The 25,300-nt window shown below is 38.8% G+C and overlaps 1 protein-coding gene across 3 annotated transcripts in view; it reads left to right on the plus strand.

Annotated features, from left to right (window-relative positions):
* Window positions 1–731: 731 nt before the first annotated feature.
* The window catches only part of CCSER2 (coiled-coil serine rich protein 2), a 196,388-nt gene continuing 171,819 nt past the window's right edge, over window positions 732–25,300 (plus strand). Inside the window, exon 1 of one of the 3 annotated variants that reach the window (XM_047825698.1) lies at window positions 732–965. The gene's annotated coding sequence lies outside the window, so the exon portion shown is untranslated. The remainder of the gene's footprint in view (window positions 966–25,300) is intronic. The other 2 variants (XM_047825694.1, XM_047825696.1) reach the window with 2 other exon arrangements.

The raw sequence follows: 25,300 nt of genomic DNA on the forward strand, positions 1-25,300 counted from the left end.
TCTATTTGTCACATATGTGCAGCTTGCAGGACTTTAACACTTAGCCAGACCTCGGAGACCTCCAGGATATTCAAGGCAGGCCCAGCTGCTGAGAAAGAAAGGAAAGGAACAGGCCTGTGGGTGATGGGAATTCTAAGGCGGTTCCTGGCAAAAGGAACCCAGATTGCGCCATGGAGGTGCCGCAAATCTCAGCACTTGGGGGTTGCCCCTTCCTTCCGCTCAGCCTCAGCAAGATCCCCTGTTTTGGTGTGGTAGGTTGGGTGTATGGTTCAGGCATGCGCCAGAGCATGGGAGGGCAGGGAATCGGGATGGACACAAATGCTGGAAGCGTCCACACCGCTGAAAGGTGGGAGCGGAGCCCATGTCAGCCCCAAAGCTCAGACTACTAACTTCTCATGGTCAGGAGGTGGAGTTGACAGGTCTGACCGCGGTCAAGCAGCAAATGTTAGTCCGAGGCCCCGGCTAAAGCGGTCAGCTGCAGGGCTGGCATCACGGGTTCAGTCTAGCGGACACCTGAGTCAGGGTGCAGAGAAGCAAGGTCAGTGGAGAGGGGCGGTCCCGAAGTGAAGGCGGAGCCTGGGGATTTCTGGCGCGGGGTGGAGGCGGGGCTAGGGGTGGGCTGAGGCCGGAGTCGGGCGGCGGGGGCGGATCTGAAGGCGGGGCCTGGCCCCGTGAGGCTCGCGCCTGCGCACGCGGGTCCCGGGGGGCGGGGCTGCGCGCGCGCGGTGCGCGGGCCCTGGAGGGCGGAGTCCAGGCGGGTGCCGGCCAAGGGAGGGGGCGCGGTGTCTCTCGAGTCAGGCGCTACCTCAGGCCGCGGACGCGATGCTGGCTGCTGCAGGTTTGGCTGCGGGGCCGGCGGGGATGTGACGGGCGGTCCCTCGCCTCACCTGCGGTCCTTGGGCCCGTAGGTCACTGGGCGACCCGCAGCCGGGCCGCGGCCGGGGAGGCAGCGTGACCTCCGCACGGTGAGAGTCGGGGTCGGGCGGGAGCCGGGACCGGAGTCGGGGCGGGGCGGGCGTCCGCGACAGCCCTGGGCGGGGGGCGCGGCGAGTCTCGGGCCCAGGCACCTAGGGTGAGGCTGTGACACTCTCAGGCCTCCCGCCCTCCCGGCATCGTCTCGAGTTCCCCGCAAGCCGCCTGAGGAGGGGCGAGCGTGGAGGGTAGAGGCCGGACGCTCCCCACCCCGCGGGCTGTGACAGGCGGGCACGGGGCCTCAGGCGCTGGGGGTGCGCCTTTCTCTTAGGAGAAATCAGGGCGAGGCCAAGTTACCCAGTGATTTCAGAGCCAGGATGCTCGCGAGGGTTGACAGGGGGAAAGTACCCGGGTGCCCCGAATGACTGTTGGGGTTTTTTTTGTTGTTGTTGTTTGTTTTTTTAATTGCTGGGCCAAAACAAAGACACACCTTAAAACACATCCTTAGATCAAACTTTGATGGACCACACCATTGCCATGGGTTCAGATGCTGCTTCTCTCTCCTTTTGACATCTGCTGTTTTTATACATACATACGTACATATACATATATATATGTATATGTTTTTTATGTACCTATTTTTTTTTTTATCAAAGTAAAAGGAAGAATGACTCCTTTGAGGTAGTCGTTAGTGGCTAAGCTTGAGTTTGAATTTCAATAATTGCAAATTCATCTTTGTAGGCTACCCAGCCAATTAGGCTTGCTGTTCCAACACTAGGCCTTAGCCGTGTGGCAATTACTGATGCAGGGACTCTTCGTGGTCACAGATTGAAATGTGGATATTTCACTCTCATTGGTGAGCTGAATTGAGCTTCAGACCTTTCAGAATAGCCATTTGAAAAAGCATTCCTTTTTTCTTTTTCTCCTGAGAATTAAAATATAATGGAACTAATTTTGCCAGTCACACACACAAAAAAATCCTCTTGTAGACTAAAGATTTTGGTGGGGACAGCTCTTTAACCAAAAGGAATTTAAGATACCCTCCTCCTGCACAAAACTTGGTTTTATCTGCAATCAGTATAAGGTAAAGATTTAAACATTCTTGAATGTTTTGCCTGTACTTAGTCTTCTCAGACATTATTACGGTTTGCCTCTTGAGATTTATTAAAGCTCTTTAGTGTTATTTGGTTATTTTCTTTAGTATTCTCTTTAGGCAAAACACACACACTTTCTTAAGAACCTTTTAGCCACAATTCATATTCTTTTACTTCCGTGTAAAGAAACTTCATGGTAAGAAACTGCTAGAAGCCATCCTGAGAGCAGGCACTCTTCATTTAAAACAACAGCCATTTATTCTATATTTCCATATCGAGACCTGCATTTTTTTGTTTGTTGCCAACTCAACTCCTTTGTATGCTAAATAGAAGGGGACTTTGATTCCCTGTGTAAAAGTCCGTCAGTGACTGTACATAATCTGTATTTGATAAAAGTCAAAGTCCTTTGAGATTTCTGATAACTTGTGAACGTTTCTAATTTCATTTCTGCCATTTTGCTCTCCTCTGCATACAGACACTACTTAAGAGTTCTCTGAAGATGACATCTTCCTTTGTGGTTTTACACTGTTCTCTCTATTGAGACTTCTTCTCTGCTTAGTAAACAATTTGCTCTTCAAGATCTACCGAAAACATCACCTCTGAAAATGGTCCAGAAATCTTATCCCCCTGTCTTGACCGATCCAGTACTACATCATGCATTCTTCGTTTCGCATCTGTCAGTTAGTAATAATTTGTTTTTATGTCTGTCTCCGTCAGACCTTTGGGTTCCTTCAATGCTAACATTTACTGTTATGTGGCACAGGTACTCAAAAACTATTTATTGATTACATTTTTGAGGAATGCTCTTGATCTTAAATGTAAGTTTAAGATAGGCAGACTTTGTGAACGATCTCTTTCAATATCGGAAAACATGGAAAAGATGAATGCATAAGATACCTTTAAATTTCCATGAAGACAGTCAAAATTGTTGCTGATTGGGAATGAAATCCTAGTGATGACAGCAAAAAACCAATACATTTTATAATGCAAGACTAAAAAAGGCATGGCCAGTAAGGATTCCTGCTTCTTTGATTTTAAGAGTTTATTTTGAGGCAAAGTGATTTGCCCCAGGTCTTGCAGGTAGAAAAGGACAGAGCTGGGATACAATTCGAGCCTTTTGACTATTTGTGTATTTTACCTTTGCTCTCAGTTTCCTAATTATAAGTCTTAATAATTGTTCTACAATTTTGAGTGGAAGGTTTTGAGAGGCATAGACATGTATTAGTAAAGGGGGTCTATTAATAGAATGTTGAACTTGAAAGAATTAAAGAATTATTCGCTTCAGCTTAAAAAATTTTACCCATTAAACAACTGATGCTCGAAAGGGCAAGTGTCTTATTTAGGTTGTTTAGAGTCACTGGGACCCCACATCCTCAGACCTCATGCTTGTGTATTTTTCATTCCTTCATGGTGCTTTAGGGGGAAAATGAGGAAGCTGCCAATTTTTCAGAAGGAGAACAAATCGGCTTATATTTTCTCCCTCCTTGAATGCTTAGCTGCCACTCTTAGAAACTTAGAGCCCTTGAGTGGTGAGAAACATGATAATTCATTTGGGGATAGAGGAGAAACCTAACCTTCACTACTCTGCTTGGCTGGATAGTTTTTAACCTCAGTGCTTGGGGCTCTCTCTCCAGATGCCCCATAACAAGCGGCTTCTGCTCACCATATGGAGATTCCTCATACAGTTACGTTTTGATGGTAAAATGAGATTTTAATATAATAAGGTTACAGATGGCTAATAGCATGGCTAAAATTACATGTGTGGCTAGTCTGTATGTGAGAAGAGCCTATCTGATTACTCGTCTATGTGATAGGTTTTTTGGGAAAAAAATTGATGCTTGTGGTTTTAGGCTTCTGAAATGTGTACTTACTGTAGTGGGCCTGATCAATTCCAATAGGATTTTTATTTTACAAACAACTTAATGATGAAAGAAATAAAAAAAATAAACGTTTATTTTTTATTTTTCACCATATATATGTGATTTTATACTATAATCAAAGCGTAATGTTTAATATTGCTTTCATATTTAATGTTTTATTTTTGCTATAATTTTTGCACATTTAAATTTTACAATGTTGCAGTGAATTGAGTTACTTATTTATACTAGTTGCACATCCAAGTTATTTCTTGCTTTGCAAGTAAAACAGTTATCATATAGCTGTGCTATGTTTTGCTTCTTTCCTTTAGGCTAAAGACCCAGGAGGGTGAATTACAAGGTCAGAGGGTCTGAAAGTTTTTGTCACTTTTGGAAAATATTGCCGAATTTATTTCTGAAAGATTTATTTATTTATTATTTTTACTTTTTAAAAGTTTATTTATTTTGAGAGAGAAAGAAAGAAAGAGAGAAGATGGGGGAGAGGCAGAGAGAGAGGGAGAGAGAGAATCCCAAGCAGGCCCTACACTGTCAGCATGAAGCACTATCAGCATGGAGCCCAACATGGGACTCGAACTCACAAACCCTGAGATAATGACCTGAGCTGAAGTCAGATGCTTAAGAGACTGAGCCACCCAAGTGCCATGAAAGGTTTTTTTTTTTTTTTTAATTGATTTACATTGCCTCTTGCTGTTTAGTTGACCAGTTTTGTCATACTTTTATAGGTTTTTGTTTTAAAAGTTTTTTTTTTTTTTAAATAGGTGTAAGACTACCTACTGCTTAACATCTGTCTACTGCCTAACATAACTATTCACAATAGAAAAGCAAATGCAGTATTTTTCTGGTTTTACTTTCTCCTTTGTATGAATTGTTTGAATTGCTTCTCGGCCTTTTGGCTAAGATCAAGTGTATGAATTGTTTGTCCTTTGCCCATAAGTTTATTGGAATCTTTTTACCGATTTTCATTACCACTTAACATCATAAATATGAGTCTCCTAAAATGTTTCTGATCTGTTTTGTTATTATTGTGAATTTGGCAGTTTTTAAAATTATTATTATTTAAAAAAATTTTTTTTAACATTTATTTATTATAGAGAGACAGAGCAAGAGCATGGGAGGGGCAGAGAGAGGGAGAGACACAGAATCCAAAGCAGGCTCCAGGCTCTGAGCTGTCAGCACAGAGCCCGATGTGGGGCTCAAACTCACAAATCGCGAGATCATGACCTGAGCCGAAATCGTATGCCCAACTGACTGAGCCACCCAGGCGTCCCAGCAGTTTTGAAAATTATTAAAAATCACTGACTTACAAAAAATTTTCGTGATTTCATCTTTTGATTGTGAAGTCTGAGAATGAATGTCACTCCATCATCTGATGCACACTTGTATTTTCTTAAGCTTCTTGAGTTTGTTTTGTTACATGTGTATATCTTTAGAAAATTATACATGCAGTTGAGATTGAATTTAGTTTATGTGGTTTAATACTATAGAGAATCACATTCTTAAAAATCTCTAAGTGAGTTTCTATTGGTAAGTTGCAGCTTTTTTTTTCTTCCTGAACTTGAATAGGAAACAAAACAAAGCTAGTTTTTTATTTTGTTTTGTTTTTTGTAAATGGGTACTTGTTTCTAAATAAGTTATAGTAAATTTTGACAAAGCAAAAATTTTAGGAAAGTGTATTTTGGTTAAATGAAGTTTCTGTTAGGTCATGGTTAACCAGAAGGTCATTTCTGATTTAACTCTTACTGTTTGTTAATCATTGTAAAATATATGAGAGTAAAACTTTGGTTATCTGCATCCTTTGGGGAGTGAGACATGCTAGATAGATGAGATATCCCAGGGTAATAGTTAACATTGGTTGAATGCTGGCTACTGTTGTGGTACTTGGCTTGGAGTTGCTTTCTTGATTCCGGTAACAACTGTAAGAGGTAGGTTCTTCATATCCTCACTTTGCAAATGAGGAAGCTTAGAGAGGTAAAGTGACCTGCCAAAGGTAACACAGCTAGTAAGCAGTGGAACTGGAGCTTAGTCTGTCTACCTTTAAAAGGGTGTGTTTGAGAAGTGTATTATCTTATTTTTTGTGCTAAGGATTCGAACTTTATCTCATAGGCATTGGAATGATATTAGATGTTTCAAAGTAAGGGGATGATAGGGTTTGTCTTTTAGGGAGTTGGCTGATGTGGCGGTGTGGAAATATATTGAATTGTGTTTCTGATAGGAAGTGGTTGCAATAGGTCATAGGAGAAATAAAGCCTGAACTGCAAAGTGGATTTGGAGATCAGGAGATTTTATGGAAAGATTCAGGACTTAGTAACTGATTTACAAGAGAGTAGGAAGCTGGAGTGTTGATTTGGAAGATATGCAGTAGGGTAATGACAGATGAATATGTGCTTCAAACACTTTGTCATATTTCTTTTATGGCATTGACTGTGATGTATTTGCATCTAATCTAGTGACGCATCTACCTCCGCCACTGGATTGTGTACTTTTCAAGGACAGGGACTGAGTAGAAGGCATGAACTAATACAGGATGAACTAATACAGGAAGAGGGCAGGAGACTGAAGTGGGGGTGGGAAACACCAAATCACCTAAATCAAAGAATGGATGGAGGAAGAGGAGCTCTAGAAAGTGACAACTGCCAGGGAGGAGCAGGGAGACCCATCAGTGCCAGATGGGGGAGGAGTGTTACGGAGAGGGAAGTATTAGCACAAAAGTAAATACAAAGTGCCACTTCAGGCTACAAACAATTCTGGTTGTTGTGTCCCACTGTGATATGCTGATGACCAGCGGTTATATAGAGCTAAGTTGTCTTTACTTTGCTACCCACTTTTTCCTTCCACACTTTCTCAGAGTATCCTATGGTCTCCTGCTTCTTTTAGCTTCTAACATCTGCCTGCTACTGGTGCTGATGCTGGGACATGACTCAGCCTATTGAGAGCAACCAATCCGAACCCTCCTTTCTTTTTAAGTCGATTGACAAATCAGTATGTTAGGTATAATACGTGACATTTCATTTCTTCTCTGCTGAGTTGATTGCTTTTTTTGCATGCCCCCAGAGTTACTCCTCTGACTTTCAAGACTTCTGATTGGTTGTTTTGAGATTTGAAACCATTGAGAAGCCAGAGGATTTTCTTTTCTTTTCTTTTCTTTTCTTTTCTTTTCTTTTCTTTTCTTTTCTTTTCTTTTCTTTTCTCTTCTTTCTTTCTTTCTTTCCTTCTTTCTTGATAAATTGGTTTCCATACAACACCCAGTGCTCACCCTAACAAGTGCCCTCCTCAATACCCATTGCCTACTTTCCCCTCGAGAAGCCAGAGGATTATTACTATTTTTATTTTTATTAAAACATTTTTTTTAACATTTGTATGTTATTGATAGACACAGAGCATGAGCAGGGGTAGAGAGAGGGGGAGACACAGAATCTGAAGTAGGCTCCAGGCTCTGAGCTGTCAGCACAGAGCTGACACGGGGCTCAACTCACTGCGAGATCATGACCTGAGCCAAAGTCGATCGCCCAACCAACTGAGCCACCCAGGTGCCCCAGAGAAGCCAGAGGATTCTTAAAGACTGGATTCATGAAAGCTGAAGTTTTTCACCTGTTTACTTTTCCATGTTGATCAGTTTGATTGTTGGACCATCTTTGAGGATTGTTGATCTTAAAAATGCTCCAGGATCATCATTCCAAATAATTAATAATCTTTGTTCTCTTTGTACTGTTTTATAGTTATCTAAGGTGTGGGGGCTTGTTTTAAATTTCCTTGGTCATTTCCTAACATTTCATATGATTGGTTTTCAAAGAGCCACTTAGGAAAGGAATTTGTACTTGATTTCTTCTGCTATTATTTGCTTCAAAGCATCCTTATTCTTAACTTGCTGCTTTTTTCTTCCCAGTTTTCATCTGGCTGGTTTTTATACTTGGTAAGTATGATGGGAAGGGGAAAAGAGAAAAAAAAAATGGCTAATTACTTTTCTCTTCCCTGCCTTACTTTAGTTGTTACTGCCCTCCTCTCCACAATCACTGTTCCCAACTGTCCAATTTGGCATGGCCTCCTGCCCTATATCTTCAGTTCTGTGTGTGGGGATGGGAAATGCAAGACAGCTCTTTAGCTAAGGAATGCTGGATGTCTCAGGGTTTTGGTCCTTCTGTAATGGTGATACCTTTGTAGCTTAGTAGATGCTTTTTATTCCCTGGCAATCTACATCTCTGTAAAATACAAAAAATAAATGTAGGTCATGTTTCTTTGAATTAATTCTCATTCATTCCCTCTCTCTCTCTCCCTCTCCTCCTTTTCTCTCTGTTTCTTTCTCTCCCTTCCCCCCTTCCTTCCTCCCCCATACCCTTCTCCCCACCATATCAAGATAACACAGTCTTTGATGACTGACCCCCTAGTGAATACACTAGGGACAACTAAGATAGGCAGACACCAGAAGGTACTTTGAATTGTTGTTGTCATCATATTAATGATATTTGGTTGCAGCCTGAGTGCTTTGGGGAAATTTGAGAGCTTTCGCTGACCATTATGTCTTGGCAGACAGTGTTATGGTTGGCAGTTACACTTTTCTCTGACAACCATAGTTTAGAAAAGCAGGAACTATTCGTAACAGCTGTTTAAGTGTAGGATGGGTCTGGTGATACTTTGATCTGAGTTGATAGGCCAGGTTATAGGAAACATAGCCTGGTAATATTTCTTTACAGAGAGTGGGGAGGCAGAGATGGCCATTTTTTTTTTCCTTACTCTTCCTTTTATTCTTATTTTACATTTTTTTCTAGGGTTTATTTTCTTCATTTCATAGTCACTTTTGCAGTCAACATTTTTCCAAGACTTGAGAAGTTCCACAGTGTAAATTTGCTCAACCCAATCTTTGAGACCAGTCTAGATTTTCCTGATTCATGCCATCCATCCATTCAAGAAATACCCACTGAGCACTTGCTAATAATAGTGCAGTGAAGAAAATGCCTTTTCTGCCCTTGTGCAACTTTCATTCTAATGACAAGATACAGAAAATAAACAAGTGTATATGTAATATGTCAGCTATTATACTACTGTGGAGAAAAGCAAAGCAGAATAAGGCAGAGAGACCGTGTAAGGAGGATGCTGCTGTTTTTTTTTTTATTAAAATTTTTTTTAATGTTTATTTATTTATTTGAGGGGGAGGTGAGCAGGGGAGATGGGGAGAGAGAATCCCAAGCAAGCTCCATACTGTTAGCACAGAGCCTGACATGGGGCTCGATCTCACAAACTGAGATCATGACCTAAGCTGAAATCAAGAGTGGGAGGCTTAACCGACTGAGCCATCAAGGCGCCCCAGGATGCTGCTATTTTATGTAAGATGGTTAGAGAAGGCTGCGGTGATGAATGGTATTTGAGCAGAAACATGGAAGAAGTGAGATTGTGATGATCTAACTGTGCAGCTATTAGGGGAGAGAGTAGTTGAGGAAGATGAAGCAAGTGCAGATGTCTCGTGTCTGAAGCATGCTTGTCTTGTTTGAGGAGTGGCAAGTAGATCAGCGGAGGCATTGGGGGGGAATGATTGGTGAAAGATGAGGTGGGGGGCCATAGAGGGTGCTGGGAGAGGTGTGCATGGTAGATGATATATGGCCTTGTAGGCCAGTAGGACTTTGGCTTTTACTCTGAAGGTGGGAAGCATTTAAAGAGTTTTGACTTGTTTTAAATAGACCTCTCAACAGTTATGTAGAGAATGTCTGAGGGTGGGTATAATGAGATCATTCAGCACGCTCCAGCAGCAATCCAGAGTGGGAGATGATAGCGATTTTAGACAGGAATTGAGAGAAGTGCTTACAGTCTGTATACATTTTGAAATCAAAGCCAACAGAATTTGATGGTGGATTGGATGTGTCTGTTCATTGTTTTTTTCCTGACTAACTGGAAAAAATGGAGCTGCCATTTGCCAAGATGGTGAAGACTTCAGGAGAAGCAAATGGGAAATAGTTTAACTTTGGTTATGTTAAGTTAGCAATCCAAGTGGAGATACTGTCCAGACAAGGTATACATGAGTCTGCAGTTCAGGGCAGAGGTCTGGGCTGGAGATAAAAAATATTTATTTATTTATTTATTTATTTATTTATTTATTTATTTAGAGAGGGAGGGAGGGAGGGAGGGAGGGAGGGAAGAAGGGAAGAAGGGTGGGAGGCAGAGAGGGGCAGAGAGAGAGGGAGAAAGAGAATCCCAAGCAGGCCCCACACTGTCAATGCAGAGCCCGATGTGGGGCTTGAACCTGTGAACCACGAGACCATGACCTGAGCCAAAATCAAGAGTCGGACTCTTAACCGACTGAGCCACCCAGGAGCCCCTGGAGATAAAAATTTTAAGTCATGGACATGGAGATAGTATTTAATACCCTGAGAACTGATTAAGATAATCTAGGGAGAGAGTGTGGCTGTAGAAGAAACCCAAAGATTTTGCTTTAGGGTCCTGTAAAGTTGACTCGGAAAGAGAGAGAGAGAGGGAAGGACAGCCAGAGCTAGCAAAGGAAAGTAAGAAGCATTCCATGAGGAAGGAGGGGAATTAAGAGTGAATGGTATTCCTGAAGCCAAGTAAATGTTTTAAGGAGGGAGTAAGTGAACAGCTATGGTAGATCTTATTAGATTCAGGACAAGGATGTCACTGTTAGATTTAGCAATATGAAAATCATTGGTGACTGTAACAAGTTCTTGGTGGTCATGAAAACTTTATTGGAGTGAGTTTAAGAGAGAACTGTAGGAAGGGAGTTGGTTTCAAGGAGTTTGCTGTAAATTGAAGATGAGGAAAAAACAGGGTGATAACTACAGGGGATGTGGAGTCAAGGAATTGTTATTTCCTTAAAAGATGAGTGCTTTTCTAGTATATTTGTATAAATACAAAAATATTTATAGCTTATGGAATGACCTAATAGAGAAGAATTAAAGGAGCGATTTCTTTGAAAAATAAATTAATTCAATCCTAATCTGTGAACCCAGAGTCTATCATTATCATATATATGTCCTTATGTATTAACCTATTTCTTTCAAATTAAGACAGTGGCTAGTGGGGAGAGGTGTTAAAGAACATCCCCATACCTCCAATTTGTTGAATTTTTTATCAGTTCAAAACTGTAGTTTTTATATGTAACAAAATTTTTAATGGATTATTAGGAAATGGGTTAAATGGTCTTTTTTTATTTTTTATTATTTTTTTTTGCTAACCTTCTTTTGTTTGGTAACTTCTTCCTGTTTATTGTCCTCAGCAGTTTTGCACAGTGCTTGCCCTGTGGTTCTAAATCTCTGTTATAGTAGTTTTACTGTGAAATACCTTTTTAAAAAAGGGAAAAAATTAATTAAAAAAAATTTCTTAAGTACTTTTAAGGGAAAGATTTGATGGCCATTCTTTTTCCTTTTTTTCTAATGTACCTGACTGCACTTTTACTGTAATTGCTTCTGATTATTGAGTTGATGTTTGAGATGAGTTTAGAAACTTAGGTTGGAAGCCCATATTACAGTTACATTATTTTATGTGCCTCTTTTTGTGGTTCATTTATGTTTGAGTAAGTAGTTGTCAATATTTAGTGCTGAAGCATTACTGCAGTTGCTTTTAAATCTTCTTCATTGGTCTTCCTCCAGATTTTCTTCCATTAGCCGCTTATCTATACTACTGACTTTTGAGTTTCTGAAACACAGATCTGATCATGTTTTATTGTTGCTTTAAAAATCTTCTGTGGCTTTCTGTTGTCTATGTAAGTTAGACACCTTTTTTTTTTTTTTTTTTTTTTCTTCTTCTTTTGCTTCTTGCCCACCTCCTGCCTGTACCTGCATTCTGCTTTAGGGGATTTGGAGTGCTCCTTGCTAGGTTCTAATGCACATCTGATGTTTCTTACCACAGGATAATGGTCAAATTTGCTGTCAGTGTACAGAAGAAAGTCCTCCATGTGTTGTGGTCTTCATCTTTTATCATGGTTCCATGAATATGAGAAACTCTTTGACATCTCTGTGCTTTTGCACATAATATTCCTCCCCCCCTCCCCCCCACCCCCCGAATGCCATGTAACTACTTAGCTACCTTGTTAAATCACTTCATCTTTTTAGAAACCCAAATAAAAGTCTCCTCTTCTAGGAAAACGTCTAGGCATATTTTCATCATGTCTCTTCTAACCCACCTTCATTATATTCTCTGTTACCTGTGTTCCTGTAACATTTTGCAGTTATTTTGTTTTAGTATTTGCTGTATTTTCCTCTATTTGCTTTCATGGCTGGTCTCCCTTGCCTCACCATTAAACTTACAGTCACTCAAGAAATTTTTGTTGAATGAATGTTTGAGTAAAGCAAACGATTATTCAACATTGACCCACCTTTTTTTTTAAGTTTATTTATGTATTTTTGAGAGAGAGGGCATGTGCGTGCACAAGTGGGGGAGGGGCAGAGAGAGGGAGAGAGAGAGAGACTCCAAAGCAGGGTCTGCACTGCTAGCACAGAGCCCAATGTGGGGCTTGAACCCACAAACTGTGAGATCATGACCTGAGGCAAAGTTGGGCACTTAACTAACTCAGCCACACAGGCATACACTTTTTAAACCATTGACCTACTTTTAAAAAAAAATTTTAACTAAAAATTTTAATATTTATTTATTTTGAGAGAGAGAGAGAGAGAAAGAACAAGTAGAGGAGGGGCAGAGAGAAGGAGAGACCCAATCCCAAGCAGGCTCCGCACGATCAGTGCAGAGCCCAATGAGGGGTGAACCCATAAACTGAGATCATGACCTGAGCTGAAATCAAGAGGTGGATGCTTAGCTAACTGAACCACCCAGGTGCCCCTACCCTAAATGTATCTTAAACTCATTCTCTAGCCAGATTTTGACTTCTATGTTAGTATTTTCTGTAGCACCATCTTTGGTTTCTCTATAGTATCCTTAAGTCTCACTTTTGTATCTTATCATTACTGAGTTTTATTATAATTCAACAAACATTTTTTTGGTCACTTCCCATGTACCTGATTTGTTAGTACTAGTGATGAGAGGCTGAATAAGGTAAGGCCTCAGTCCACGAATTATTGTGATATATGATGAGTATAGTAATAGTGGAATATCTAGGACACCTTGGGAGTTCTGTCTTTCATGTACTCCTTAATTCTTACTTTGGCTACTACTAACCTCTTTCAGGCCCTAGATAATTTTAGACTATTTAGTAGCTGTCTTGCCTTAACTGTCTTGTCATTCCAGTTCATCATGAATACTGCCAGCAGATTCGATTCGTTGTCTTTGAAAGAAGAAAAAAAGTACCAGTCTTTCTTTTTCCTGTTCATGGAATAAAATCCAAAATAGAATGCAATCTGGAATGCCAAGCGTTTGGACCAGACTTCCTTTCTTCTCTTGTGCTACATGAACTGTTCATTATAGCAAAACTCTCTACATTCTGTTCCAAACACAGTTCATACTTTTCCTTTTTTGCCTTGCTTGTTTGAGCCATTCCACCACTGTAAAAACAGTGTTTTTACTCTTGGTTCCTCTACTTACTGAGATTGTATCTGTTCTTGGATGTGGTTCCCACTTGTTAAGTCTAGTGTGAACCTTTTTGATGATCATGCCCATATTTATAACACCCTCTCATCCTTTGCCTTCATGACACCACTCTTTTCTGTTTTTCTTAACCTATTCTTTCTCAGCTGTCTCTCCTGACTCCTATCCCTAAATGTTCATTTCCCAGGGTTTCAATCTGACCTCTTTTTTCTTTATTCTGTTGTGCTTTCTTGGAACACGTGTCATTTTTCATTATCTCTTTTGTGTTCATTCCCCCAGCCCTGTTTTTCTCTTGAACACTCCAGTCCTTAGGTTTGCTACTGAAAATGTCCACCTGATTGTCTACAGAAAACCTGAAAGTTACAACATCAAAAATTAAGTACATGTTTTTCTCCAGAACCTGTGTTCACCTCATTTTCCTATCTTGGTTAATGATGCTGTCAGTCACTCAGTTACTCATATTATAAACCTGCGAATCATCCTGACTTTTGTTCTTCCATCCCTTATTTTCCATTAGCTGGCAAGTCCTGCTGTTGGAGCTTTTCCCTCTCCATTCCCTTTACTGTTTCCTTGGGCCAGGTTCTGATATCCTTGGTAACCACCGTAAAAGCCCCTTTAAAGTAAGTCTTCTGCTCAATCCTGAACATTGTATAGGAAATTCATGTTGGTTGTATCCTGTAGGAATGCCAATGGCAAAATAGTTTTAGGTCTGCCACTCTAGAATAGCACCCGAACCATGGACTAATCTTTGTGTATCCATTAAAGGTCAATTTCCTAAGTATTTCTATAAGATGATATTGTTAAGATATAATTTATGCTTTGTAAAATAAATTTTCTTAAGGATTAAGAATGTTATTTCTAAAGATAAAAGGGAAAGCAAGAAAAGATAGAGGGAAGCAGAGGTCTTGCTGCTGGGATAAGTGCCAGAAATGATCTTTTAGGATATTTTCTTAATGAACTAGAAGAGATTATAAATTTGAAAGTAACACTAGGTGCTTTGTGTCCAAATGCCAGTTAAAGAGCAGATAACTACAGAAGGAGCTTCAGACTATGAGTAGACAAAACTGAGAGCTTTAGTGTGGGAATTGTAAGCTAATAGATTTGAATAGTACTTTGAAGAGATGTTTTTAACCATCAGTTCATAATCAGGTGAGACTCCTGATAGCATTATTGCATGTTCTGGCAGATACTGGCCTAATGTATTGATGCTACAGAGGTGGTACCATGGTCACCACCTCTGTATCATCTAATATGTTTCATAAGCACAAGTCCTTTTGTATTGAAGCATTATTTTCTGAATTCAGGTATAGTCAAAGAAGAGCTCTTCAGTTTTTTGATTTTTTCTTGGTTTTCTTTCTTTGATTTTAGATACAATTTGTCTTGCTTGTAACATTTTAAAAAGTCAAATTAACAGAAGAAATTACTTTAAAACTTGAGTGGCTTATATACTGAATTAGTTAGCATATATTTCAGAATAATTGAATATGTACATATTGTGAATATTTTGCAAGATTATTGTGTACATTTTTTTGGCTTTTGCTGTTGCTCTATTGTTGATTTTTGTTAATTTTCCATAAATTTAAGGTTTATGAGGCTGGTACTAGATTCTCACTTGGAAATTACCTTGGAAAATGTATTTGAGCATTCTGTATTGTAGCGTTTTGAAGTTGAACATGGGGTGTGTATCATTTTGGCTTATAATGTTCTGCCTAGGAGTTCCTCTCTGGAGGAAAAAAGGAAAAAGACTTCATAGAGAGTCCCCAAAGTAGACCAGAGTGGTATTTTGAGCTGAGGGAGTAGTGTGTACTCTGGTAAGGAGTCCTGAAAGATCATAGTATGGGAATGGATCCTTGGGTGGTTTGGTGTGAGTGGAAGGCAGGGTTTGTTGGGTAGTGGTAGGAGAGAGCAGCTGCAAAGAAACACTTGCTTACTATCTGTGTATCTATGGACAGATTATGTGATTTCTCCAAGTTGGTTTTTGTTGTTGTTGTTTGTTTTTTAATGCTGGTTGTGGAGTCCAACACAAGGTTCAATCCCAAGACCGTGATGATTACCGGAGCCGAAATGAAGAGTCGGATGCTTCACCAGCTGAGCCACCCAGGTGCCCCTCTCCAAGTTTCAATCTCCTTAAATATGCATAATGAGAATAATAAAGATATCTGGGGCACCTCGGTGGCTCAGTCGGTTGAGTGTCCAACTTTGGCTCAGGTCATGATCTCCCAGTTTGTGAGTTCGTGCCCCACGTCAGGCTCTGTGCTGGCAGCTCGGAGCCTGGAGCCTGCTTCAGAGTCTGTGTCTTCCTCTCTTTCTGCCCCTCCCACCCGTGTTCTGTCTTTCTTAAAAAATAAACAAATAAATAAACATTAGAAAAAGAATAAAAGATATCTAATTTAGGATTGTTGTAGGATTTAAATGAGGTAATGCAAATAAATACCTGGTACACAAGTTCTCAGTAGGTACCAGCTACTGTTGTTAGTACTGTTTTATGGCATTTGTTCTTTGGAGAGCCATTGAAAGATTTTATTTTTTTAAATTCTTTTAAGTTTATTTAAGTAAACTCTATACCCAACATGGGGCTTGAACCCATGACTCTCCAAGATCAGGAGTCACATTCTCCTTTGACTGAGGCAGGCAGGTGCCCTTGAAGGATTTTAAACTGAAGAGTGACATAATCAGATTTATAATTTTGAATATTAAGTCTGGGAAAAGTATAAAGGATGCATTAAAGGGAAAAAGCTGAAGGTAGGGAATTAAGGAAACTTATGCTAGTAGAATACTGACTAGCGATGGTAAGAATCTAGATTAAGAAATGTGGTGTTGGAGAAGACAGGATGGATTTGAGAATTATCAAAAATTGATGTGCATTATATTCTATGAGTTGGGAAAATCTAAAGGGAACTAGGAAAATAGCAAGGATGTAGACAGAGTACTCAGCTGAGTAGGATATATTGTATTCTCTCATTCGTTAATGGGAGAGGGCAGAAGAGGATGGTTAGAGGCACATATTCACCATTGCCAAGGGTCTAATGGCTGAGCTGGGCTGCTACCATTCTTCACATTGGACTGGAGCATTTGGGCATCTCTAGGTGAGTCCAGAGCAGTGACTTTGGGCAGCACATAGGGATAATGTGCCAAGTATCAGGAAGCTCTCATGAGTGCAGGAGAGACATGACACAACCACAAGTAGACCTAAACGGTACCAGGCTTGAAACAGAGGAAGAGCTAATTCCTAAGGGACTAGAAAGACAAACTGACAGTTTTATTTTTTTTATTTTTTATTTTTCCAATATATGTTTATTGTCAAATTGGTTTCCATACAACACCCAGTGTTCATCCCAAAAGGTGCCTTCCTCAATACCCATTACCCACCCTCCCCTCCCTCCCACCCCTCCCCCCCAAACTGACAGTTTAAATTGTATTTGGATTTGAATCTCTGAGTTCTTCTCTAAGTGCTAAAAGATCAAGCCCTCCAGGACTCACCTAAGTTTTGTTGATTTTACAAGCTCAGAAGTATTTTTTTTTTTAATGTTTGTTTATTTTTGAGAGGGAGCACAAGCAAGGGAGGGGCAGAGAGAAAGGAGCTATCAGCGCAGAGCCTGACATGGGGCTTGAACTCAAAAGCTGAGTTCATAATGGTATTTTAGCATTTGATAATTGGGACATTTTGAAATGTTAACATACAGTCTGGGTGCCTGGGTGGCTCAGTGGGTTAAGCGTCCAATTTCAGCTCAGGTCATGATCTCACAGTTTGTGAGTTTGAGCCCCACATTGGGCTGTCTGCTGTCAACATGGAACCTGATTCGGATCCTCTGTCCCTCTGTCTCTCTGCCCCTCCTCTGCTGGTTCTCCTTTCTGTGTCTCTCAAAAAAGTAAACTGGAAAGAAAAAAAAGAGAAATGTTAACATACAGTCATTTTGCTAAAAGATGCATATCTGCTCTACGATTTTGTTTTTGGAACACTTTATGTATATTATCATTTAATCATATATTCTTTGGCAAGTTTAATTGTAGCATGTGAAAAACTGCCTTTTACAGTAAAATGATTAGTTTTCAATTTGTTTATTAAGTTGAATATTCTTACCTTACATAATTTTACTTAAAGATTATGATAATAGAGAACAAAGTTCTGTCTAGAATATTATGACGTGTATTTAGTTGTCAGTGAAGTGTTCCTGCATCAATTGACCAGTAGCGAGTATAGCTAAAATATAAATGTACTTTGATTTTAAGGTGTGGTTGATACTTAGGCCTCAGCCTACAATACTTTTTTCCTTTTGTTAATCATATTTTATGAAATTATAATTGTGTTATTGAAGTAGACAAGATTTGGGGATTGTGTGTACTGTTATTGGCATTTTCAGTTCTTTTTTTTTTTAAGTGTGATGCTAATTTTATTTTTTTATTTTTATTTCTTTTATAAATTTATTTTTTTTTAATTCAAGTTAGTTAACATACAGTGTAGTATTGGTTTCAGGAGTAGGCATTTTCAGTTTTTTATCAGCAATACCCAGATATTATGTCTCCTTTGCTGTGGAATTAGAGTAAGACTCTCTCTACATGCTGCTGTGTCCAAGGCAAAGAAAGAAAATACCTTCTAGTAAAACTGCAGTTATACATATTTAGATTTTTCAGTAACTTTCATTTCTTCACTTAGTAGCTTTCATTGAGTGTTTTTTCTGCACATTAAAGTAGAATACGTGGATATGGTGTTAAAAATGATGTGATAATTGCTATACCCAGAGATGTATGGGAGCATACAGGAGGAGCACTTAACCAAGGCAGGTGTCACATGAACATGCTGATTCTATGGTGAGCTTTATTGCTATATATTACATGAGAATAGAAATACAAAACTAAAGAGTTGTCATCTAGCAGCCTGATACAGATCAGGTCATAGGAACTAGTACATTCCAGAGAGATATAGACATTGTAGGTCATGGGAGATGGCAAATTGCAGTAAGCCTGTTGTTATAGCCCTCACTGTTGTTATAGCCCTCACTTCTTGTCATACTCTCTCCTTGTGGAGCTGTTGTGTATGCTTCTTGTCTCCCTGATGGGGACACTATTCTTGGTAATGGAAAAGTCTAGATGGCTGGTTTTGGGGGAAATATATATAAAATAGGTTGAAAAGAACTAGAATTCTTTAGCATGAAAAAGCATAGTATTGAGTGCTTACATTTTTTTAAATTTGGAAATACTTTCATACTCACAGGAAGTTTGCAAGAATGAGAATAGTACAAAGAATATCCAAATAATCTTTATCCAGATTCACCTATTATCAAAATTTTGTGCTATTTATTATTTCTTCTCTTGCATATATACATATGTACATATACCTCTGTGTACATATATATGGTCTCTTGTACACACACACACTGCACACACCAAGCATTTGAGAATAAGTTGCATATGTCATGACACTTTCCCCTGAGTACATCCACATGTATTTCCTAAGAATAGGGCTTAAAAAACAAAACAAAACAAAACAAAACAAAACAAAACAACTAACCACTGTACAATTATGGACTTCACTAAATTTAACATTGATAAATAATCTTCCATTTGTATTCCAATTTTTTTTTCATTGGCCAAGTCTCCTTTATAGTATTTCTCCCCTTACACAAACTGCTTTTTAAAGAGCAGAGAATGGAGAATGAGTGATTTTTGGTAGAAATTTTTTTCTTTAAGGATCTAAAGAAAATCATAGAAACTTAAAGTTTAATTTCCCTTTTACTCCAAATCCGTCTCTCCCCCAGGTTTTCCATTTCAGAAAATGGTGGCACCATTTGATTAGTTGTTCAGGCTAGAAAACTGAGAGTCATCCTTGATTTCTCTCTTTCCCTTTTTCCTCATTCCTTGCATTTAATCTGTCACCCAAGTGCTATAGCTCCTGTTTCCCCCTGCCTACATCTTGAACTCTTCTCCTTCTTTCTATCCATCTACTTCACCCTGCCCAGTGTGTCATCATTTCTCAACGGGGCTCCTTCCTACCTACCGTCTTAACTAATTTCCCTGGTTTTGTGTTTTCTCCCTTCCAATTCATTCTCCACAAAGCAGCCAGAATGATTTTTTAGGAATGAAAATCAGATCATGTCATTTTCCTCATAACCTTCCGTGGCTTTCCATTGTGCCAGAGCACTTTTTGTCTAAATAGCTCTTCTTTCTTTAGGTTATAACTTAAATATTCTTCCTCTGAGATGCTTACCTTGATGCCCAGTCTTCTGTTTTTGTTGTTTTCCTTCACAGGACTTTGATTTGTAGTTACTTGTTTGCCTGTTTTGTTGTTTGTTGTTACTAGACTGTAATTGCAGAAACCATAGGGGCCATGTCTGTTTTGTCAACTTTTGTATACTTAGCACCTAGTGCATTTCTGGGAACATGGCAAGAGATTAAATATTTAAACGTGCTTAGTGAAAGGAAACAAAGAGGTTATGTACTCCTATTGCTCATCCAGTGTAAGAGTCTGCACTCTCTGGCAAGTATTATTCAACTTGTTTTTGAATGATTTCAGATGCACTGCTTAGTGTTTTATGTGGTAGTCCATTACCTTGTTCAGTAATTCTGATAGTTTGAAAGATGTTCTTCACTTTGAGCTGAAAACTGTCTTTCTGTTATTTTTGCCCTTTGATCCTCGTTCTGCCCCTCTCTGACACCTTAAACTATTTGACAGTAATAATCATATATTCTGCTGGTTAGGCTAAAACATTTGTAAATGCTTTACTTTTCATTATGTAATATGGTTCTTCACCCTTACCCTCTCTGTAAAAATCTATTTTGTCAGGGTAACTCTTAAAGTGGTATATTGAAGAATAAAGATGTTCATGATCTTTGGTCTCGTAATTTGTGGTTAAATGATTTAAGCGTATTAACTCAATGTAATATATTGTAGCCATCAAAATAATAAATGTAACATTTCTATAGAAATGTGGGAAATGCTTGTAAAATAATTAACAAAGTAGAATGTTAAATTGTATCTAGTTATTATAGCCAACTGAGTAGCTTATAGCTAGTTTGATAAGGGGTAAATGTAATGCTTACGACTGTTATCATTCCAGTGAGAGGTAAGGGAGACTTTAATAGTCTGCATTAATTCTTCTTGACTTAGATACTGTCTTTCTTTTATTGTAGTCTAGAATTACTTGTTTTGTGGCCTTACCTCACTGTTAACCCATTTGAACTCATCAACTAAAATTGCTCAAGCTAAATCATGGAGCAAAATTTGTTTCCTTGAGATGTAAACACATTTGAATTTTTCACGATGACATATCAAATTGGGTTAGAGACTGAGATGTACTGAATGACTGAGGGATTGTTCAGGGCGTTCTTTGCTATCTAAATTATTTCTTGAAGGTACTGTGGACTGCTGGTATATTTGAATATTCTGTCCCAATACTATAATGTTATTGTCCTGAAATAGGCTAATATTTTAATAGTATTTTTAATCAAAACTAATAATTAAGTTGTAATTATAACTACCACTTAGACAGTTAGTTTTGAGAAAAAGCTTACTTAATATGTGATGGTAGCATATTTAAAAGCAAACTTAAAAATTCATACTTTATTTTTACAGAAAAATGTCTTTAGAACTGAATTATTTAATAATGTCCGAATTTACAGATGTTTATTTAGTATTTGGAAGGCTTTTTTTTCTTGTAAAAACATCATTTTTTGTTAACCTAAAAGAATTGAAAACAACACCATTGGATATTAGTAAGTAAATCTAGAAAAAAATTGATGAAAATTATTGTTCTAATTGATATGTGAAGAAAATCAGGTTTTATTAGATGAACATTAAGGAGATAGGAGGACACTTAGAATGAGAGTAGGTTTCTTTCTTGTTGTTTGTGTCTAGTTATTTGTTGTAAGTGGTTGTTGAGTGAATTCTGAAAGAATTGCTGGGCCCATCCTGTGACAGAAGAGTTGGCTTTGTAGCCAGCAAACTCTGTGAATGGCAATTGTCTTAACTTCTCTGGACTCAGTTTCCTATATGAGCTGTGATTTCCCAATTCTAAAACTCTGGTTTATTGAAGTATACTGTATGGCAGAGTGGCATTTTCAAGGGTATAGAAGTTATTAGCACTTTTATTTATTCCACCTAATTTCACTTCAAAGTATTTTTTTGCTAAGAAGTTATTTTTATCTCATTTTTTTTATGTCCCTTTTGTATTTTCCATGTGGAGAGAGTATCTAATAAGTTTGTGTGGAAAGGTTTCAGTTTTTTAAAAGGTGTAAGAGGAGACTCTGTTTGTTGTTCTAATGAGCTGGGTCATTTTTAGCCAACACTCCTAATAATAAATAACCATGACAGGCAAAATTTATTTATTTGTTTATTTATTATCTTTTTTTTTTACGTTTTTATTTTTTTAACTTTATAAGGTTTTTATTTTAATTCCAGTTAACATACAGTGTTATATTAATTTCAGGTGTACAGTGTAGTGATTCACCACTTACATACATCACCACCTACTCATCAGGACAAGGGCACTCTTTAATCTCCATCACCTATTTAACCCATCCCCCCCACCTACCTCCCCTCTGGTAACCATCAGTTCTCTATAATTAAGAGTCAGTTTCTCTCTTTTTTTCTTTTTAATTTAAATTTTAATTAGTTAATATGTCGTGCAATATGGGTTTCAGAAGTAGAATTCAGTGAGTCAGCACTTACATGCACGTGTGCTCATCGCAAGTATCCTCTTTAATACCCATCACCCATCTAGCCCATCTCCCACCCACAGGCCTCCATCAACTCTTAGTTTGTTCTCTATTAAGTGTCTCTTGTGGTTTGTTTCCCTTTCTCCTCTTCCCCCATGCCTTCCCTTATGCTCATCTGTTTTGTTTCTCAAATTCCACATATGAGTGAAATCATATGATATTTGTCTTTCTCTAATTGACTTATTTTGCTTAGCATAATACATTCTGGCAGAATGTTGTTGCAAATGGCAGAATTTCACTCTTTTTGATGGCTGAGTAATATTCCATTGTATATGTCTTCTTTATCCATTCATCAGTTGATGGACATTTGGGCTCTCTCCATAGTTTGGCTATTGTTGATAATGCTGCTATAAACATTGAGGTGCATGTGCCCCTTTGAATCTGTATTTTTGTATTCTTTGGGTAAATACCTAGTAGTGCAATTGGTGGGTTGTAGGGTAGTTCTATTTTTAGTTTTTTGAGGAACCTCCGTATTATTCCTCCAGAGTGGCCGTACCACTTTGCATTCCCACCACCAGTGCTTGCCGAAGGGATTCACCTTTCTTCATATCCTCACCAACACCTGTTGTTTCTTGTGTTGTTAATTGTAGCCATTTCAGTTGGTGTAAGGTGGTATTTCATCATGTTTTTTTCTTTAATGTATTTTATTTTATTTTTAAATATTTATTTTTGAGAGAGAGAGTGAGGAGGGGATGTGCAGAGAGAGAGGGGGACAGAGGATCTGAAGTGGGCTATGCAGCTGACAGCAGAGAGCGTGATGCAGGGCTCAAACTCATGAACCGTGAGATCATGACCTGAGCTGAAGTCAGACACTCAACTAACTGAGCCACCCAGGCACCCCTCATCATGGTTTTGATTTGTATTTCCCTGATGATGAGTTGTTGAGCATCTTTTCATGTGTCTGTTAGCCATCTGGATGTCTTTGGATGTCTATTCATGTCTTTTGCCCATTTCTTAATTGGGTTGTTTGCATTTTTTTTGAGTGTTGAATTTGTAAGTTCTTTACGGATTTTGGATACTAACCCTTTATCAGATTTGTCATTTGCAAATATCTTCTCCCATTCTGTAGGCTACCCTTTAATTTTTTTGATTGTTTCCTTTTCTGTGCAGAAGCTTTTTATCTTGATGAAGTCCCAATAGTTCACGTTTGCTTTCATTTTCCCTTGCCTTCAGCAATGTGTTTAGTAAGAAGTTGCTCTGGCCGAGGTCAAAGAGGTTGCTGCTTGTGTTCTCTACTAGGATTTTGATGGTTTCCTGTTTCATGTTTAGGTCTTCAATCCATTTTGAATTGATTTTTGTATATGGTATTCGAAAGTGGTCTAGTCATTTTTCTGCATGTCAGTGTCCAGTTTTCCCAACACCATTTGTTGAAGAGACTTTTTTCTATTGGATATTCTTTCCTGTATGTTGAAGATGAGTTGCCCATATAGTTGTGGGTCTATTTCTGAGTTTTCTGTTCTGTTTCATTGATCTATATGTCTGTTTTTGTGCCAGTACCATACTGTCTTAATGACTACAGCTTTGTAATATAGCTTGAAATCTGGAATTGTGAGGCCTCCAGTTTTGTTTTTCTCTTTTGGTATTGCTTTGGCGATTGGGGTCTTTTGTGGTTCCGTACAAATTTTAGGATTGTTTGAGGTAGCTCTGTAAAAAATGCTGGTGGTATTTTCATGGGAATTGCATTAAATCTGTAGATTACTTTGGGTAGTATAGACATTTTAACAATGTTTGTTCTTCCAATCCATGGGTGTAGAATGCTTTTCCATTTCTTTGTGTCCTCTTCAGTTTCTTTTATAACTCTTCTATAGTTTTCAGAGTACACATCTTTTACCTCATTAGTTAGCTTTATTCCTAGGTATCTTAATTGTGTTGGGTGCAATTGTACATGGGATTGATTCCTTGATTTCTTTTTCTGCTTCTTTGTTATCAGTGTATAGAAATGCAACAGATTTCTTTGCATTTATTTTATATGCTCCAACTTTGCTGAATTCACGTATTAATTATGAATTTTTTGGTAGAAACTTTTGGGTTTTCTACATATAGTATCAGGTCATTTGCAAATGATGAAAGTTTGACTTCTTCCTTGCTGATTTGTATGCCCTTTATTTATTTTTTAATGTTTATTTTTGAAAGAGAGAGAGCATGAGTGTGGGAGGGGCAGATAGAGAGGGAGACACAGAATTGGAAGCAGGCTCCAGCCTCCGAGCTATCAGCATAGAGCCTGATGTGGGGCTTGAACCCATGAACTGCAAGATCATTACCTGAGCCGAAGTCGGATGTTTAACCCACTGAGCCTACCCTTTATTTCTTTTTCTTGTCTGATTGCTGAGCCTAAAATTTCCAGTACTATGTTAAATAGTAATGGTGAGAGTGGGCATCCTTTGTCTTGTTCCTGACCATAGGGAAAGGCTCTCAGTTTTTCCCCATTGAAGATGATATTAGCTGTGGGTCTTTTGTATATGGCCTTTATGATGTTGATGTATTTTCCATCTGACCCTACTTTATTGAGGGTTTTAATCAAGAACGGATGCTATATTTTGTCAAGTGCTTTTTCTGCATCTATTGACAGGATCATATGGTTCTTACCATTCTGTTAATGTGGTGAATCATATTTTTGATTTCCAAATATTGCAGTCAAATGCTCTACCACTGAGCTATACCCCCTTGATTTGCAAGTATTGAACCAGCCCTGTGGTCCAGGAATAAATCCCACTTGATCATGGTGAATAATTCTTTTAATGTACTGTTGAGAGACAGAGTGAGAGCGGGGGAGGGGCAGAGAGAGACACACAGAATCAGAAGCAGGATCCAGGCTCTGGGCTGTCAGCTCAGAGCCTGACATAGGGCTCAAACCCACAAACTGTCAGATCATGACCTGAGCCGAAGTCGGACGCTTAACCGACTGAGCCACCCAGGTGCCCCGGTATTAACTCTTCTTTAAATGTCTTGTAGAATTCCCCTGGGAAGCCAGTCATCTGGCCTAAGATTCTTGTTTGTTGAGAGATTTTTGATGACTGATTCAGTTTCTTTGCTGGTTATGGGTCTGTTCAAATTTTCTTTCTTCCTGTTTCAGTTTTGGTAGTTTGTGAGTTTCTAGGAATTTGTCCATTTCTTCCAGGTTACCCAGTTTGTTGGCATATAATTTTTCATAGTATCTTTTAACAGTGTTTGTATTTCTATGATATTGATTGTGATCTCTCCTCTTTTATTCCTGATTTTATCTACTTG

Source organism: Prionailurus viverrinus, chromosome D2 (assembly GCF_022837055.1).
Source record: "Prionailurus viverrinus isolate Anna chromosome D2, UM_Priviv_1.0, whole genome shotgun sequence".
Classification (NCBI taxonomy): domain Eukaryota; kingdom Metazoa; phylum Chordata; class Mammalia; order Carnivora; family Felidae; genus Prionailurus; species Prionailurus viverrinus.